This window comes from Elephantulus edwardii, unplaced genomic scaffold (genome assembly GCF_000299155.1).
Source record: "Elephantulus edwardii isolate Elephantulus edwardi_28Jun2011 unplaced genomic scaffold, EleEdw1.0 scaffold00009, whole genome shotgun sequence".
Taxonomy (NCBI): Eukaryota; Metazoa; Chordata; class Mammalia; order Macroscelidea; family Macroscelididae; genus Elephantulus; species Elephantulus edwardii.
The window spans coordinates 23,201,786-23,206,971 of NW_006399759.1; positions in this window are offsets into that span (position 1 = coordinate 23,201,786).

Here is a 5,186-nt window from a genome sequence, read left to right on the forward strand (position 1 = left end):
ATAATGTCCTCCAGGGTCACCCATTTTGAATAATATTGCATGAGTTCCTTGTTTTTCAATGCAGCATAGTATTCCATTGTGCGAATATACCACAGCTTCTACCAAAGGCTGATCCCAAAGATGTGTCAAATTTGGTTGAGCTCCCAGATTAAGTAAAACAGGCTTGGAAGCAGGATTGGCATTTGCTTCTTAAAAAAGAGGCCTTTGGAATCTCTATGAACATTAGAGAAATGAAGATAGTTCTAGAACAGGGTTCAGATCTTTTGTTCATAGGGTCGCTATGAGTCATACTCGACTCGATGGCACCTAACAGTGACAACAACAAGGCCCGATAGATAACAGAAGAACACTATTGCATACAGGGCCAGAAGATGAGCTGCTGAGGTTGGAAGGTGCTCAAAATGTGATTAGAGAGGAGCTGCATCCGAGGTAGACCATCAACAAGATAGACTGATACAATAGCTATGACAATGGGTCTGAGTGTGGAAGAGACGGTGTGATGGTTCTTGCCAGAACAGGGCAAGGTTGCAATCTGTTGGGAGCTGTGAGTCATAGTCAATTCAACGGCACCTAACAACAACTCCCACCATTTGGGCATCTCTGATATACTTTCAAAGTCGTTTATATTAAGAATCAAAAACAAGTGCAAATACAGATGTCCACATTGTAGGTTAGAAGTCCCTGGGTGGCACAAATGGTTGAGCATTTAACCAATAACCAAAAGGTTGGCAGTTCAAACCTAACTGAAGGCGCCTCAGGATCAAGGCCTGGCAATCTGCTTCCGGAAGGTCACAGCCCCGAGAGCCCAGTGGGCATACAGTTCTACTCTCCACTCCTGATGGCAGCTGCTTTGGTTTTCGGTTGGAAAGTTGAAGGCTCAGAAAGAATCTGAATCCTCCAAGACTGCATGGGCAGCTGAGCCTGAAGCATGGTCTCCTGCCCCTGTCTAGTGTTCCTGTCCTCTCACCCTTTGCCAAACACTCAAAACTGGAAAGCCACTACTAGCATGTTTACTAAAACAGCAATCTTTGTGAAAGGATGTTGAAACAAACTCCATCTCTGCCCCTCTTGGTTTCTGTAAACAAATGACATTAGATTGCTAGTTTCCAGAGACTGTTAAAACAACCCTGAAAACTAAGCCATGCCTTTAAGTTGCCCAAGCACATTTTGCAGGGGTTTCTTTTCCATTAAAGGCAAGTAGCTGCCCCCCCACCCCCGCCGGCTCTCATGCTGCTTTCTTCTTTATGCTTCCTGACAGCCAAGTACTTCCAAGCCCTCAGCCCCATTTCCTAGGGGTTAGGGAGACTGCTGATCACAGGCTGATATTTCATGCTCTTCCCAGGGACCAGGGCAGCTCAGGAACTAGAAGAAATCCTTTCTCACAGTATTCCCTGATGACATTACCTCAAAAACTAAACCTTGTGGGATTGCAGCTGAGGTTCTGGCTCAAGCGGCGCTTTTTTTTTTTAAAAAAAAAAACCCAAACCAAACCAAACCAAAAGCAGGTAGAAGGCACAAATTGCATCCTTTGGGATTCAAGAAAAGGTAAAACTCTTTGCTTGATCTATAATAAAGGAGGAAGAATGTTTTGATGGAAGTACACTGTTAGGGCAAATGACAGGAGTTATATTCCATAAAGTATCACAAATACATGAAGATGAAAGCAGATGTGAGCCCCAGGGATCAATCATCTAGTCCAACACCTTTGTTTTCTAAAGAAGGCCTGGTGAGGTTAAGGGACTAAAGCTGGAGAACATAGCAAGTAAGTAACTGAGACCAGGGTCACGGTTGGCAGAGGCGTAACCAGTGAGTGTAACATGCAGGATGCTGCATGTCCAGGCCTTTGACTCTGGGACATTTAGAGGGGCTGAAGGTCCTTGATCTGCAGGACTGAGAAGAGCCGTCCATGCAGTCTAGGTGTGAAGAACAATCCCTTTCCTTGGGCCTCCACAGTTGTCTGCCGCACAGCCGCTTCTAGCTTAGCAGCTACCTGGCTGCCCTTCTATAGTTTGGGGGTTGAGAGCCAAACGGGGCTTAGGAGCTCTGACTGGATGGCCCAGTCCTGACCTTGACTGGGTCCTTGGTTCTGACTAGTGGTCCCAAGTGCAAACTTAGAGAGAGAGCGTGGAGGGAAGGAATCAAGGGTTCTGATCTATAAGAGGTCAAATTTGCCTATGTAACTCTCAGGGATTGGCCTCAGCTGCGTTCTTCCTCCTCTGTCTCAAAGCACAAAGACGATTTCCTGACAACCAAGAAACAGTGACTTTGACCAAAAAATCTTGCACAAGGTGGATAGCTGTTAATCTGTGACTGGAAAAATTCCTCCTCCAACTCAGTCCCTCTTTCACCCCATCTTTTGGAGTTCCTCCTTTTTCTATTAATGTCCAGTGTCTTTTTATTTCACTCTCATTGCCATCAAGTTGGAAGAGACTGAAAGCTGCCCCTCCACTAGGTTTCTGAGGCTGTAAATGGCCTGGATGGAGATTGTCCATCTTTCTACCATGGACTTGCTGGTAGATTTGAAATGCCAGAGAGGAGTTCAGGTTAGCAGCACGACTCCCTACAGACTACAGGACCAGAACTTCCTTACTATTCACCAGGTCTTATGTTAGTGTGGAAACAAATGAGAGCAGGAATAAGACCCAGTTGCAAACATTGTTCCTGCTAGATACATGGTGTACGACTTTGGACACGTTTCTTTGCCTCTTGGACTGTCAGTTTTCTTGTTTGTCAGATGGAAATGATATTTGCTCATAGGGTTGTTGTGAGGATAAATGAGATAACGCGTTGAGTCCCTTCCAAGAGTGCCTTCCACATAGCAGGTGTTCAGCAAACACTATTATTATCTTCATCACGGGATCCAGTGACTGGGCTGTTCTAGAAGGCAGAAAAGCAAAATGTGAAGATTCATCCTCCCCCCATGTTCCCAGTCCCCAAACGTGGGATATTCTAACTTTTATGCATGACTCTGCCTTTGTTCAGTGTCATGGCTCTAACTATCCCCAATCTGAGCCTGGTTAAAAACCAAACCGAACCAAACCAAACCAAAGATAAATCATAACCAAAAAATGAAACAAAAATGCAAACTAGTCACCGTTTCATGGACTCTGACCCATGGTGACATCATGCATTGTACTCCACAGGGTTTCTGAAGACGTGACCTTTCAGAAGCAGTTTACTAAGCCTCTTGTTCAAGGTGCTTCTAGGTGGGTTCAGACGACCAACCTTTAGATTAGTAGATAAGAACGTAAACTATTTGTTCTACCCAGGTACTCTCTGAGCACTTTATTCCCCTTAAAAAATCTTTCAAGGGCTTCCCCTTGCCCTAAGGATAGAGTTCAATCTTGGCAACAAATAGTCAGAAAATCAAAAGATGGATTGCATTAGGAAAATCTGAAAGTCTGCTGTCGGGGACCTCTCCAAAGTGTTGAGGAGTAACGATGTCAGTCTAGACACTAAGGTGCATCTGATCCAGGCCTTGGCCTTCACAATTACTTACTATGCATCAAAGATCTAGACAATAACCAAATATAACAGAAGAATAATTAATGATTTTGAGTTGTGGTGCTTGAGAAGAGTACTAATCATACCATAGACCACCAAGAGAACTATGAGGTCTGTCCTGGAGTGGGTGAAACCAAACTGCTTCTTGGAGGCAAGGATTTTGAAGCTCTATCTCACATACTTTGGGCATGTAAATAGGAAGGACCAGCCTTTGGAGAAGGACGTCATGCTTGGAAGAGTGGAGGGACAGTGCAGGAGAGGAAGCCCCTGGATGACATGAATTGACACAGTAACTGCGGTAATGAAGGTAGGTGTACCAGGGACAGTGAGACTGACTCAGGATAGAGCAGAGCTCAGAGGTATATTGCATAGGGCTGTTATTAGTTGTAATTGACTTGACAGCTCTTAACAACAGGCCCTCCACGATGTTTTGCCCTTGTGATTATGACTACATTGTGTTTCTATCTTACCTGTGCTCCACATTTCCCTGTCTTTCCAGTGCTTAAAGTGTCCAGCAATATTTACCTCAAGGACCAACCATCTCATGAGGAAGCCTTCTCTGTGTTTCCAGAATGGTAACGGCTGCCCTTCTCTACACATCTGGAGGGTCTTTGGCTAAACTCAGCTATGGCTCTGACCAGAGTATAACAAAAATACATGTCAATGTACATGATGCGCCCACCAATTGTGAGCTCCTCAAAAGTGAAGAGGTCATTTTAATTATTTTTTTACTTCAGTATGTAACATCAGGTCAGGCACAATAAACAGAACTACACAAATTGTGAAACATGGGAAATTTTGTTATAGTCAGCTTCAGGAGGGACCTGTCCTTGGAAAAAGATATGATGCTGGGAAAGACAGAAGGTCAGTGAAAAAAGAGGAAAAGCCTCAACAAGACGGACAAGATGGACTGGCACAGTGATGGCAACGTGGACTGGAGCCTGGTGGGGAGGCCGCGGATGGAACAGAATAGGGCAAGGTTCTTATCAGTTGTTCATAAAGTTACTGAGTCGGAGTTGACTTGATGCTCCTAAAAACAACAATATATCCACGCTGACAGATGGACATCTGAGGCCCCCACCACCCCAGATAAACACCAGCTTGAGTTCTCACTCAGTTTTTTTGCTTACCAGTTGAACGGAAGTGTGAGCTGATTAATAGCTGGTAACCTTTCAGCTGGGAGTGCTTCAAGCAGCCACCCACTTTTCCGCACCATATTTTTTACTTTCCTTGCTCGCCCTGTCTCTGGCCATTCTATATCTTTCTGAAAATGGATTTCTATGAAAGGAAATGGGCCATCTTTGGTAGCAGTTCTGTGAGGTAGCATAGGAAATGCTTTTATTAATAATCACAGCCTTCTGTCCAGCAGATTGCATTCTGAGCTGTGGTGCCAAGTCCCAGTGGGAAGGGACCAGGGCTCTCATCGCAGGAAGAGGCCAAATGAGAAGCACAGACCAGGAGTGCTTGCCCTCACCTGCAGGTCCCAAGTCACAGAGCTAGAAGAACCCTGAAGTGTCAGCCGAGCAACTCCTCTACTTCCTTTGAAAGTGAGGACTTCAATATCAGAGGGTAAATGGCTTGCTGGCTTGCTTTACTGTCAACAGCTAGTGGCAGAGCAAGGACTCACACTCAAGTCTTCTGACTCCTCTAGTGTTCTTTCCTCTAGAAGAACCATCTGCACT